Genomic DNA, 14902 nt, shown 5'->3' with positions numbered 1-14902 from the left:
ATGCACAAGAACAATTTTTCAGTACACTTAAGCACTTCCTGCACACAGCAAGTGTCGTCTGCTTGTGTTACAACGTGCTCCATTTTGACGAGAGCTCCGCGGTCAGAGCACTATGATTCGACTTTGTTGCCTTGTGGACTGCAAACGTAGTGACTGGCAATATGTCAAGCTGCGACATCGTGTCCCTCTGCAGGGCAGCGTACGAGCGAACTGGCTGCTGCGCATCGGACTGCCGCTATCCGATCGGCGCCAGGATTTGCGCGTTTGTGGCCGTCACTTTACACCGGAAGATTACTAACGCACTGCAAACGTAAGCGCAAGGGGACAGGGTCTGGCCGCTTGACTGTGCCGTAACGGGATGAGCCGAGATGAGCAGAAGGGCAAATGTGAATGGTCTGCACGGTGCAGCCACCTGGTGGCATAGAGCTCAACCATACACAGTAGCAGCAACGAAGCGTATTCTTTTTTGCTGCTGGTGCGTATTTTTCGCAGGAGTGTAATCATCAACACATTGTTTTTATAAATGTTTAAAATGTTTTACACTTGGTTAGAGCAATATTAGCGCTGTGTTTGGCTGGTTAAGCGCTGCGCCAACAAGTGTCTGGACCGTGCAGACCGATCAGGCCGCTCACGTACGTCTGCGCCAAAGTTCCTTCATCAGCTTGAGTTTATGCCTCCAGTCATTTGCCGATATGACCAGCTTGCCTGTGGCTAACGGAATACCAGACACGTTCGGCGCTACGACAGAATGCTCGCAACGCACGCTGCTTCGACAGCTCTCGCTTGGGGACGACAGCCAAGCGGCTAGCGGAGAGGTTTCGCGCGGGCGGGGGCGGGCTTCAAAACAACCGGAAGTGGACGATGTGACGTCGCATCGTGACGCAGGACCAGTGAAGGCGGAGCTTAGCCCCGCTCGCTCGGCGAACGAGTTGAGGAGGAAAAGCATGGCTGGGGAGGAGGGTAACTTCTAATCGCTTGTAGCTCCATTAATACGTAACGCTTCACTTAAATTGTGGTGCGAATGTTCTACTTAAGCTGTACCCTACGCGTCTACAAAATTTGTCCGAACCGTTTCAGGGGCCCTTTAATACCCCTGTCAAGCGGGCAAGTTAAGTGCACTTATGGGGAGTGCACTTCGGGACCTTGAGTCACACTTTAGGCAACGCGCTTCTTAACGGGAAAACAGAATGCACTCGCAGTAAAAAAAAAAAAAAAAAATGGCGACAGACTAAGAGCGCGTTTTTAAAGAGGTAAGTTAACAAGAGAAAGCTGCTAAAAAGCGATTGTTTTAAGTAGAATTATATATAACAACAAACTTCATCTATTTGTCTCAACAAGAAACGAAGATGTTTTTATAATAAGTGTGTTGCAAGTCAATGCTGGCCAAGACGAATGCCTAGCCAATCCAAAACAACACGGCGGCGTGCGGCAGTTGATTCTGCTCATGATCCTGCTAGAACAGAATATGAGCGAGTATATATGAGCAAAGACGGCGAGTTCGATATTTAGCTACACTGCAAAATGCCACGCACACGGCTCAAAGCACGACTGGCATGGTCAGCACGCTTTCACACGAAAATAAACACGTACTGAATAAACATGGCGGTGCCGCAGTGCCGCATCATTCTGGCGCCGTTAGTTGCTTACATGATAAATTCGTTTCTTAATTGTGCTGTTTCGCTTGTCGCTAAACACAAATTATATTGTTAAAAGCTGCTCAATAACTGAAATGAACTTTTGTGTCCTTTTTCTATGCATTACATTTTGCGTCGTTGAAAGCGTTGGTGGCGAGGCTAGGCACTCCTTCAAACCGTTGGCGGCGAGGCTACGCACTTGGCCAGCAAAGTGCGTTCCGTAAACGTACTCCGACTTGAGTGCACTCATCTGAGAGTACACTCCGCTGCGACGTTAAGATTTGGGAAAGTACACTTACAAACCGAGTGCACTCGCCGTAAGTGCACTTAACTTGCCCGCTTGACAGGGGTATAAACCACTGCCGGCAACAAGTGCCCTTCAAGTCCTACCGCACCTGCACGCGCACTCCGAGGAGAGCCGTATGTGTATAAAGGCAGCCACCGCCGACAGGCCCGTGGGCGGATGGGCTTTCTGTGCGATGCAGCGGAAGGGAGATGCTCCCCAGAAAGGGTGAGGCGCGGGGCAGGCTAATCTCTCTCGCTGGGGTTGTTTGACAAAGAGACGACAAAGGAGAGGGAACGCGATTGTGTTGAGCCGGCAGCGTACACAAGCGTCACGGACATGAAGCTTGCTCCTACCCCTCTCTCACCTCTTAACCTTATACCCTCTCTCACTCCCTCTCTAGTCACTGGGCCGTGCCCCCAAATGGGAGGAAGAAACCAGTGGCTATTCTAACATTCGCCGGACCAAGCCAACGCGTGAACCAAGCAGAATTCCGCCAGCCTCGAGAACGGACATATTCCCAAACGGCATACATCCAACATCCATGGAGCGTGACCTCAGTAGGGACTTGCAAAAGCTTCGTTTAGGTGAGCTTTTTTCTTTCGTTTTTTTTTTTTTTGCTTCTTGGCCTTGCACATCTCTTGTCGTGTTTCTAAAGTCGCTGCAACTGCTGCGACCAACGATTTGACTTTGCCTGTAGTGTCCGGAAACGAAGAGAGATGCGTTATCCGTCAGAACAACTGGCTTTAACTCTCTATTTTGTTTGGATATGAACACGCACATTTTATTTTACTTCGTTCGAAACTTTCTCGGAACTGCGTTACATTGGAAAGAACAAAAGACGAGAGTCGTCGATATTAAGTTTCCATACGAAGTGCTGCCGGCAGTCTGAGTATGATAAGCGACTTTTATTGCCGCGGAGACGTAAATTCGCGGGCGAGCTACAGCTAGGTCGCGAATAGCAGCCAACGCTAAATCTTCGACACTTGATCTCAAGCATGATTTCCTTACGTCTTAGGACAAACCAACCTACGCTCTGAGCGCAAGCTCCGTAGCAGGGAGCTTTATATCTTGCCCAACCAAACTTTGGTTTACGAAAGAATGAAAAAAAAAAGTTATACAAAAGGAACCAAAATGAGTACGCGAGCACGCAAGAAGGTCGTAGTGCTTTGGGTGCGCCAAATCTAAAGGTCCCTGTGCCGCGGCGCCAATTGTTTTCGCCGCTTTATCGGTTTAGGCATATTCTCATGGCAAAGTTCAGTAAAATGCCGATGGACACCCATTCCTTGTGGCATCCACGCCTAGATTGGTCTCCGCTTCTTTAGCGCAGCCTGACAGACGCGAACGCGGATTACACCATCCACGGGATCGGCCTTCTTTACTCGGGGCCTAACCGACCGAGCGCACGCGACAAATCACGAGGTGCAAGGAAGGTTTGCATAAATAACTAAATCATGCTCTTGAAGGCATATAATTGTCCAGGTTGAGGACATTTCGATAAGATTTGTCTTTCATTGCGGAGTTCGGTATAAAACACGAGCCGGTCTTTGGCAAAACTGTACTAGTTCGGGATGGTTCAAAAAGAAGGCTTTGCATTAAAATTTTGCACGGGTACCAATCTTCATGGTTTGTTCCCTTGGAAAACGCTGCACCCCTTTCACGTACCAGGAGCGGTTGATGTGAAGTAGACACCTATTTTGGTACATGCGCCGTTCTCCGGTGATCCGCTCAATCGCCTCGTTTGTTCACCGCCACGCCGATCTGATTCTGATGCTTTGGGGGGCCCAGACGCCGCCGGCACTGATGCGCAGGCAGATGGAGGAAACATCGCCGACAAGGAGCCGACCCCCGAAGCCCTTGGTCCGGACGATCGCATTTGTCCAGAGGATGAGTTGTCTGTTTGCTCACACTGCCCACACCCGCCACCGGCTTGTCGCAGCTCGGTTTGCTACATGGAACGAATGGTCCGGGTGCACTCTCAAGATTACCGACACACTTCGTTCCCGGAATGCTATCGCGACATGTGGTGGCGTTGCAACATAAAAATGTGGCGTGCAGGCTGTGGAACCACGGGGTTTCCATGGGAGCGTCGACGGGCGGCTCGCCGCAACGTCTTGGAACGGCAGCCGCCGCAGTCCGAGTGCTAACATGGTACGTGCTTGCATTCTGTTTCCAAGTTCCTTGGGCTCAGTGTGCACCTCCGGTACGACTTATCGTTATTTTATAGCGAAATTTTGTTTGCCTCTTCGAGTTTCACACTGCCACCGCCGCCGCTGCTGCTGCTGCTGTCTGGTACACTGCGTCGGGCAGTCGTTCAGAGCGTGTGTATACATGACAGGAGCGTGGCAGAGACGAAAGGAGTAGCGATAAGCTGGTTTGGATGCCCTCTGAAGGCCTCTGGGCGTCGCCACATTAGCTGCTCGATAGCTGTTATTATCTGTGACAGCCGCAAAGCATTGCAGCGCATATCTTTCTAGTAACTTGCAAGTACAGGGGGAAGCTAGAATGAATGGCAGAGAGGAAGGGAAAGAAGAGGCAGAGAATGGTAGAACTGAGACAGTCGCGAAACGAGTGAATAACAGCCTTGCCAGGTTTCGCTTGCAGTTCCCATAAAAAGGGAGGTGGAGGGAGGGAAGGCAAAATGTGACATGAGAATGCAAAGAAACGCTACTACTATTTATGGACAGGAGCGACGGAGAGGTCGACCTTAGCTAGTGCGCTGTAGTCTGCTACTCTGCACTGGGGAAGAGGGAGGGGGAGCGAAAGTACTGGCATTGGGGATGATGATGAAAGTGGTGAGTGCTTATGCATATGGAAACAGTTGCCCTGTTAGAGAGCCAGTCGTCTAGCTTGGTGTCCCGCAGAATCTTCTACATCGCTTTAGTTGCACGCATTGAAGTTGCAGTATCAGGCCATGCACCGAGGATAGTGTCCTCCGACAGTGGTTGCCTGCCAACGGCGGCTAAGGAACTTTCCAACGCCCTTCGCTCCAACATACATGCTGGTCAATCGCTCAGTACGTGTTCTATAGCCTTTCAGGTGTCTGGCGGTGTTCACAATCAGGGCTGTTCGACTGGCCGATCAGGTGCACATAGCGACGGGTGAAAGCAACGCCCAGCCGAATCCTGTGTCGCAATAGACACTACAGCGGTTGCGGGCAAACACGATAAATTTAAGTTAAAGGTACGGTACCTTTTTGCTATTCCTGAAAAATAAGCACCCTGCAGATTTCTCAAGCGGCCAACTTAGGCAGGGTGTGCAGAAACTGAGCTGCCTTACTTTAAGGGCACCGCTGGGTCTAGGCGACACTGAGGAAGTGGTCACACGTCAAATCAACACTTCTGTGCCCACCGCCGTAGTTTTGCTGCTATTGCATTGCTCGAGTTTGCGGATCTGATCACGACCGCGGCAGACGCCGTTCGAAGGGACGAAATAACAAACGCTCGTGCACTTAGATTTAGGCGACACGTAAGGAACCCCAGAGGGTCAAAATTAACCCGAAGTCTGCCACTACAGCGTACCTCATAACCCGATTGTGGTTTTACCACGTACAGGCTCGCAATTCAATTGAAGTTTAATACATCTGCAATGACGCAATGTGCCATGTGAGATCACGAAAATGCTCAGCCCTCTCAGAGTTTGCGAAATATGCCGCACAACAACGCCTCAAGCAAACACCTCCCCCTGTGTGTTCTGTGTACTATGTACACAAATAGCAGTGGGGCATGCGAGGTAACGTTCAACATCAACTCACCAATTTCATGTTGGAAGAAACGTTTATTAATCATTCTCCCTCAACATCGCCCGTAATTGTCGTCAGCCAAAGCAAACTACACAGGAGGCTTCTTACATCGATTCCCATAGTGCGTGGGATCCGCATAATTTTTTCTTTTTTTAAAGATTAAATCAGAAATGATGAGCTTATGATAGAATATTTTTGCCGAGTAGATTGCTCTCGAGCAAGGGTCTCCAAAGTATTTCGCCAGATCGGGGTTCGGATTAGCGATCACTGAGAGCCGAGCGCTAAAGAATTACATACATATTAGCGCAAAAATAATTCCGAAACTTAAACAACCGTAGTGGACGTCGACAAATAATGTTATTCGAAGTATTCTGCGTCCTTTCTTTCACTAACAATACACTTTAAATACTTGCGTTGGCCTACTGGAATAACGCAGGTGCATCCAAAAGTTGAGCGAGACTACTGTTTTAGGATTACAATTTCGCTTTTCCCCTCCATATCACCACGTGTAGATTGTTTCGAAATATTGAACATTGGTATAGTGGAAAACGTGCTTGTTACCATTTCGCGGTAGCGCAAAGCTTTCTATTCTTTTCTATTTCTATTTCTTTTTCTATTTTCTTTCCTTGCTTGTTCACAGACGCTATGTCCAGCAAGCACGTGTCTACTGGACGTTGATGTACTCTTGTACTCTGGGCAGCGTCACCTGTCTTTACAAAGTGCCTTTTGTTTTGCCGGTTGATCATTATCGCAACTCCGCTGCGTAATGTTTGCGTTTCAACAGTGTTGAAGTGCAGGCCAATTGGTGTTGCAATGTCGTTAAATAAATAGCGCACGCCCCGAACAGAGATCGCTCGTGACCTGTGTATCGAGCTATCTTTATACTTGACAACATTTAGGTACTAACAGTCTTTCCATTTGTTTTCTTGGTCACAAAACTGCCGCCTCAGTTTCGTATAGAGCCAGCGTCCGCCGCTTGAGGCGCAAGTGTGCGCGAGCGGTCATGCGAACGCCGCTACCGCTGTGGGTGCGTGTGGGTGGCAGCTTCGGTATTATAGATTTCTAAACTTCCGGAATCGTTGCATTGCTTTCACGAAACTACTTATAACATTCCACATGCATCATTAACTGCCTGATCGCGTCTTCTACCATGATATGAGCGCCCGTAGAAAAAAAAATGGTAGCCGCTCAACATGCAGCTTGCGAGTGTCTAAGTTAAAAAAAAAAGTTTGTAATTGTTTTTGAGACACCACCTGAGGCCACCACAACGAAAACTGGTGGAACATTCTTTTTAATTAAAGTTTATTTCGTTCTGGGATTTTACGAGTCAAACCACGATTTGATTATGAGGCGCCGCAGCGGAGGACTGTGGATTAATTTTTACCACCTGGGTTCCGTTTAAGTGCACCTGAACCTGAATAAACTCGTGTCTGTTTTCACTTCACTAACATCGAAATGGGGCCGCCGTGGCCGCGCGGTCGGTCCGGATTTCTTTCTCGGCGCCGTTCGGCTCAACGCTTCGATAGGTTCCGCTTTTCAATATTTGCCTGAAATTAAACACCGCGCATTCGCAACAAAGCGCCAGTGATATCACTTGTAAACGGAGGCAAACAGCTGGGATGTTGCAGCCTCACTCACCCGTAAGTAAGCGCCAACTCTCGGTTGCGCATAGCGCCAGATTGTTCTCCGAGCACAACTGTTCACCTTCCGTTAGACTGTGAGCAGTATCTTATCAGGAGATCAAAACGGTGAAGCCATTACTGCAAGCTTGGGCGTCCGGAAGGAGAGGGGGGGAGGGGTCAAGAGGGGGCGGCTGCAGCCCCCTGGAAATTTGGTCAATAATTTTTTTGTCGTTCGAGCTAAAAAGTTGATTAGCCCACTCAGGTTCCTCATATCCGTAGAAGCGCCATTCAGGATTGCGAGCAAACTTTGCGCTGTGCACACTATAACGTAATCTTGCTAGTGATGGCACGGCAGTGAAAGAATGACAGGCTGAATATAGCGAACAATTGTGAGAGGAACGCTTGAGGTTTCCTATCTCGAACCTCGAGATTTACGCAGTATTATGGCGAGAACTTCCGCTTTCTCATAAATTGCCAGCTACGTTTAGGAATAAAGTCTAGACCGCCACACATAGTAAGAAAAGTGTGACACCTGCCCGTGGCGTCACATTTGCTTGTAGACACTCCTTGCCGAAAGGACGAAATTTCGACCACCCCGCCACCCAAACCAAGCCTATATAAATCCACCCCTCAAAAAGCTTGTACGCTTGTAGTGCACTGAAAGCCGAGGCCAGTAGTGCGATTATGCGATCCATTTCAACGAATTAAGATAGGACCACATAATTACTTTGGTCCCAGATGGATACAACCGCAACTAAATTTTGTGTATGGCTACCTATCAAAATAGGATAGTCAATTAAATAAGGTTTTTTTATTAATGGAAGAGTGTAATTCGTAGGAGTCTATGCATTGCGTCATTTTCTAGTTATGAAAACGATTGTCAAGTGCTTCGGATGACTTGATACAGTGTAAACACCCAGAGAGCCACACTGCCATGAAAACGGCCGCAGAGCGTCTGCGGCATGATTTGCCGGAGAAAAGGGAAGGAGGCAACGTTTTTTCTCATATATAAAAGGTGTTCGAGAGAAACACCAAAAATGGAGGCCCGCGCGCTTTTTCAGTGCTGTAATGAAAGCAGGTATAAAGGAACGCCGCAGCTAGGCTTCGGAGAGAACGAGTAAAAGCATATGAAACGGCAAAAGAGGGGAAATGACGGCATTAAACATAGCTGGCGCTCTTCGAGAACGGGCCCTGGCAAATGCCAGGACGCTCATAGTGTCGGCGGCTTAACAGGAAGCCGAGGGGACCGACAACGAGCAGATCCTGCTTTCGAAGCGGCCGCCACACTGCAGCCTCAAACCCAGCACCGCGCCAATAACACAAAGTAAAACCAAATACACGGTGCAGTGTGTTCGTACACCGTGACCAAATACAACATCCCTCTTTCCCGAAAAGGCATCCGAGCCCTCTCCTGTCGGGAGCCTTCTCTTTCGCCCACCCGCATATCGCCGTCGTCATCTTCGCACTGAGTGCTACTGCGACGCGCCTCCTTTCTCGAACCGTGAGTGGTGGCTGCGTCAATGGAGAAAACGTAGGGAAAAGCCAGGGGCGGCGGCGCGCTCAGTGGGTAAAAGCAGCCCCGCTTCCACGCTTTGGGCAGAGTCCTTCCATGTTTTCCATGGAAAAAAATGGAAGGACTCTGCTTTGGGTCACACCTGCGCAGCGCCGCGCCCGGGCACAGTCGTTCCGCCGTTTCCAAACGACGCCATCTTTGCTGAAGGGCGACCTGTTGCAGATACTCGCCCTTCAGGGGCGCAGTTGGGCTCAGGGGCGCATAACGCTTCGTCAGACAACCGCTGACGCTCCCCGAATGCAGAGATCTAACTTGGATTGTGCTTGGGCTTGACTTAACGAACTCGGCCCGAAGCAAGAAGCAGACTTCAAAAGGCCCAAGTCGGCTTTTGCGTTTCATAGACGCTCAGGCTGACTTGCTTCGTCAAGTCAAGGCAGTGCTTCAATGCAAAAGTAGGTTGCTCGTCTGTGCTCGAGGTTAATAATAAATTTATTAGCATAAGGCACGTTGTACAGCAAAAAAGTATGTATCTTTTCAAATTTCTACCAGGGCATAAGTGCTGAAGTATAGTTTGGGTAAATTTATTCCATCTAGCTACGTCCGCCGCTGCGATGAGCAGTGTTGATTGCGGAAAGCGCCCGTTCCCGGCGGGTTTAAGTGGTCTTCAAGTTTAGGCGCTCTGGCGCTTATTGAGTTGCAGGTTTCACCATTTTTTCAAGTCGGTGCTCCACTTTTAGGCGACAGTGTATTTGAGTGCAAATTAATTTTGTAGTCGCATTTATTTTGGTTTTAGCTTATTTTTAACTCGGAGGTCTTGTTGCGCGTTTCTATAACTGGCCGTAGAGAAGCGAACGAAATGGTTGGTTCGTATGGTGGTCTTTCAACGGCTTTTGTTCTCGATTGCCGCAAAGCGTTCATGCGCCGTCTGGGCCGGCAACCGGATACAAGAGGCCGAGACGAGGCATACGGTCGGTTTTTGAGGGAGATCGCGCGTCCCTTTTCGCCCATAGGCATTCCAGCAGGAAGGCGACGGCCCTTGTTCTGCTCGGGCTACGTGACCCTTTGAAGAAAAGGCCAACCTATTCGAACGCGCTAGGCCGGAGTCACAAACAAAAAAAAAACTGCAACATGTGCTGCGAACGAGGAGTACCGAGCGCCGTAGAGTCCCCTGACCGGACCCATATGGGTGACAACACCCGATAAAAAACAAAATAAATAAATAAATAAAAGGACACGTGCAAACGATTTGTCTACTTCGCATGGAGGGTTTGTCGAGAACAACGTGAGGGAGAGTGTGACACAGTCGTAGACATCGCAAATTGGCAGCGCGTGTCGTCGGCTAGGAAAGTGTCGTTTGTTAGAAAAACAAGTTGGGCTCGCGCGACGGCCGCGCGCCCCATTTGGTACGAAATTGCTGTGCTGTCAACAGGCTTTGACGCTGAAATGTGGCAGTCACGTACGCTCTCCGCCCAAGAGAATGTACCGCAACGCAAGACGGCACCCCGTTTTACAGAAGACGAAAAGAGCCTGCTGACGACACTCGTGAACGACCACAAGCATATTGTGGAATGCAAGAAAACTGGCGTCGCGTCGTTGACCAAGAAGAATCAGACATGGAAAGAAATAGCAAAACAATATAATGCCAACCCCGGGATTATGCGGCGCGATCACCTGCAACTGAAAAAAAATGCTGGACCAACCTGAAGCAAACGCGGAAAGAGGAAACTGTGAAAGAAAAGCGAGAGCGCCACAAAACTGGTAAGCGCACATGTTCTGCGTGACTAGTTCCCTTGAGCTACTTTTTATTATGCTCATGCGCATGTTTCGCATTTGGTGGATGAGTGCATGACAGTTCGGCATGCTGAGCGCAACTATGGTTGTGAGAGCTAATAACTGGTGATGGCGTGTGTAGTCATTGGAGATGAGAGAATATGCTCGCAATTAGTCTTTCCGCGACTGCAAGAAGCGTAGAAGGATCGGGCGCAGGTGCTTCGGGATAAGCGGAGTCACCTTTCCAACTGCGCGGCACACTGTTGACTGAGGAATGCGGACAGGACCCCCGGTGACTGTTCGAAACGTGCCAGCACCGTAAAACATCACAGCCATCAGCAACTGCAGCATGGGAGGCATACAGGCTGTCCTCTGTTTTCTTCGCTTTCCCGGATAGGCAACATAGCGAGAAGCTGTCGCACGCCGTTCTACGTGAATCTGTAGCGACCGAGGAATTGTTCGTCGTCGTACAGCTCCATCGGATTCCCTAGGTCACGTAGGGCGGATCGCGGAATTTTCGGCAAGGGCTGCGTCTCTGAAAATGCTATATCCATAGCGTGACAAGCAAACTCGAAAGCAGCTAACCTCCGCGCGACGTCCGTTCGGGAGGCTGCCATGTTGGAATAACGAACGAAGTCAGTTTCAGGGAGCAGACTTGAAACTTGAGCGGACTTCAAGCCAGTAAAGTCGTTCGCAAGTCGTCCGCAAGCTCGGGCACAATTTATGACGCGCAGCGCAGCTGTCTTGAGACTGCCAGAAGTGAAGTTCGAGCTAAGTTAGATCTCTGCATTCGAAGCGTCGGATGTCCATCATTCCGGACCGCGCGAGTCAAAGCTGGCTATGAAGTTCCTCGTGGTTGATGGTGTTAGAAAATATATACACATTGGTTGGAAAAACAATTGAACGCGTACGCGGACATTGCGGCGAGTAAGCCCTTGCAAATGTGCGCGCCTCTGTGTTTGTTTGTGCTTCGGCGTTTTTAAGTGGCCGGTTGTCAACGGAGCTGAGAACATCCAGGACAGCGGACGAGAGAGCGGCGAGCAGTGTGTGTGCGGTTGCTCGACTGTGCGGATGCGCGAGCAAGATCGAGCGAGGTGTATGAAGCTGCGAGCGTGCATTCATCCTGTAAATGAGTTTTCGTTGTATATATAGGCTTTTTTTTTTCTACGTACGCGTTCAACTGTTTTTCCAATCAATGTGTATATATTTTCTAACGCTATCAACCACGAGGAACTGCATAGCCAGCTTTGTCTCGCGCGGTCCCGAATGATGGACATCCGACGCTTCTTTAAGCGTCAGCGGGTGTCTGACGAAGCGTTATCCAACTGCGCCCCTGAAGATTCTGGTGTGACATGTGACAACGGCGTAGCACTTGACCAGAGTGATGCAAACTTTCATCACCGGACAGTAGCCAATGTCGTCGACTCTATGGAAGGAACTCCACCGACAGCGAGCCCTGGTCACGCAGTAAGCCGAGACGATTCCCTTTCTCCTCTCTTGCCATTTGAAGTCCGAAGACAACAGCAAGAAAACAACTAGCTTCCCTCAAGAATATGATTTAGGAGAGCTTCTAGGCAAGGCTAAACTCACTGGCATCCCGGACTTTTTGTAGTTACGTCTTCTTACTAAGCCATGGTCGCCAATATTACATACGACTTGAAGAAGGATGTAACAACTGGAAAGAGGCGTTTTCGCCACCAATGGCTGGGAGATTACGCCCTTTGGCTTGCGTACTCAGCGACAGCGAAAGGCGCCCATTGTCATTTTGGCGTGACTTTTCCTCCTCGTGTTCACCGGGGTACTCAAGGTAATTTTATCATGCGCGCTTTCAGTAACTACAGAAATATGCACGAGGCGTGCAGGGATCACGTAAAATCTCAATGGCACCAGGAGGCAATGACGGCCTCACAGAACTTTATGGATGTGATGAAAGGCAAGCAGCAACCCGTTGTACAGCAGCTGAACAGAGCACTGCACGAGCTAGCTGAAAGGAATCGTGAGAAACTATTTCGAATAGTTTCCACCATTGTCTTTTGCTCGACGCATGACTTGCCAATTCGCGACAAGCAGTCCGATAGTGGAGTCTTCAACGATCTCCTTGACTTTCGGGTAGAAGCTGGAGGTACTCGACTTCAGGAGCACTTCGCTTCTTCTGCTGGAAATGCTAAGTGCACTTTTGTCCGCGTCCACAACGAGATCATCACAATCTGTGGCGACATCCTGAGAGAGCAGATAGTTGCCGAAGCTAACACAGCGTACCTTTTTCCGTTCTTGCTGACGAAACTCCAGATATTTCAGGAAAAGAGCATGTGTCTATAGGCGTTCGCTTTATTAACAAGGCGGGAGCCGAAGTGTGCGTTCGAGAGCAGTTTTTGGGATTAGTAGAGCTGGAGCAATTAAACTCCGCTTGCATCGCCGCTGCAATCTTGAAGCTTTTGACGAATGCCGGGATGTCTTTCGAACCTCGTTGGACAAGGGTACGATGGATGCTCTACAATGGCTTCGAAAGAAGCTGGAGTGAACAAAATAGTACAGAAACAGTTCCCGAAGGAACTATTTTTCCACTGCGCAAGTCACAAACTAAATCTCGTCATCTACGATTTCAACGACGTCTCTGAAATTCGAAACACATTTGGGATAATCAAACAAACCATAAACTTCTTCCGCGAGAGCGTGCTCCGGAGAAAATTCGTGCCCAACATTCCGATGCTGTGCGAGACCAGATGGTCTGCAAAATATAAGTCTATCGGGATCTTTTCTCAGCATTACGTGGCCATAGTCGAAGCACTCGAGGAGCTGGCGTCAACGGAATCATGCTCGAACGCTGCAACAACACAACGAGCTCACATGTATCCTCTACTGCGCAACAACAACCACTTCTTTCATCGTCTGCTTGCAAAGTGTAGCGAAGTACAGCGCTTGGATCGAACCACTTACGAACGTGCCGCAAAGTGTATCCATAAACTTCCATTCTGTGCATGACCACATCAGTGAGCTGCAACGTGATTTTCGCGGCCACCGGACAAACGCTGTAGAGGAGTTCTCTGACATCATGAATGCAGCAAGGGAGGCAGCCAATCACCTAAATGTGGTGATATCTGTACCAAGACAAGTCTCTTGTCAGGCCCACCGAGACAACTACGGGATTCAGTAACCGGAGGAATACTACCATGTGGCAATATATGTGCCGGACTTGGACTCTATCACTGCTTCTTTAGCTCGCCGCTTTTCTGAAAGCAATGAGAGGAGCTTCAAACTTCTACAGCTGCATCCATCAAAAATGAAGGACTTGAGCCGTGTTGAGTTCGCTGCCCTCGCCGAAGAACTCCAATGCTTTTACGGCATCGACAACGTCAAGGAAGAGGCCATCTCTTGGTACAAGATGTGGTGCAACAAAACTGGGGAGCCGTCAGAAATAACTTACTGCGAGCTTCTACATCAGGCCAAGACATTCTTCCGCGGTGCTGCAAAAGCCATTGAGGTGGCTCTGACTTTGCCTGTACGGTCGAACGCTCCTTCAGCAAAACGAGGACAGTGAAAACCTGGCTACGCTCAACGATGACAAACGACAGGGTGTACGGCCTTTGTATGATGAGAGTGCACCGAGAGCGTGTAATGATGCACAGAAATGACTTCATCAGCCGTGTCCTCACGCAGTTCGCCCAGAAAAATCCCAGGCGTCGGCAGTTGCTGTTCAAGGAAGACTGACTGAGTAACTGTAGTTGCGTGTTTGTGAACATATTGTGCTGTGTGCTGGTCATCAATTCGGGTGAGTCGAGAACCCGCATGCAGCAAGACAGAGTACTGTTCTCCACGAAGTGGTAGTATCTTCTTGCATTTCTTATTAATTTTCATTGTTTATTCGTTAATAAACCCTAATGTATCTCTCCAAGGCTCACATTAATTTGCTGTTTGTAATTTTTCTTTCATCTTTGTATTTCACTAAATTTATTTATGAATAAATTCCTCCGCAAATAGTGCCTTTTTGTTGCGAACATACCGCTGCCCCCCCCCCCCTCCGGCACCAACAACCAACGCCCCCCCCTGCAAAAAATTATGCGGATGCCCTTGACTGCAAGGGCTATTGCCATAGAATGACTTCGTTTAATGACAAAGAAAGGAAGCTAAGCTGCTCCGTACGCTTCAGATCGCTCAGCAAAGCGATGCCATTCCGTAATGCGATTCAGGTTAGGTAATTGTAATACAAACCTCACGACTAAATGTGTTTGGTGCGGCTTTTAGCATAGGATTAAGGAGGAGGAGGAGAAAGAAGGAAAAGAAAGAAGGTAGAGAGATCAATCAGACGCACGTTTGTTTTATTACCCTACAAAAAGGAAG

General features: G+C 49.0%; 1 long non-coding RNA gene across 1 annotated transcript in view; it reads left to right on the top strand.

Moving 5' to 3' along the window:
* Positions 1 to 14902, top strand: part of LOC129382749 (uncharacterized) — a 119785-nt gene that overhangs the window by 102053 nt on the left and 2830 nt on the right. Inside the window, exons 2-3 of the long non-coding RNA XR_008610800.2 lie at positions 2321 to 2504; positions 3706 to 4068. This is a non-coding gene — a long non-coding RNA (uncharacterized lncRNA). The remainder of the gene's footprint in view (positions 1 to 2320; positions 2505 to 3705; positions 4069 to 14902) is intronic.

This window comes from Dermacentor andersoni, chromosome 6, assembly GCF_023375885.2.
Source record: "Dermacentor andersoni chromosome 6, qqDerAnde1_hic_scaffold, whole genome shotgun sequence".
NCBI classification, from domain to species: Eukaryota; Metazoa; Arthropoda; class Arachnida; order Ixodida; family Ixodidae; genus Dermacentor; species Dermacentor andersoni.
Note: the sequence above shows the minus strand (reverse complement) of the source record. Positions and strands in the feature narration are given on the sequence as shown.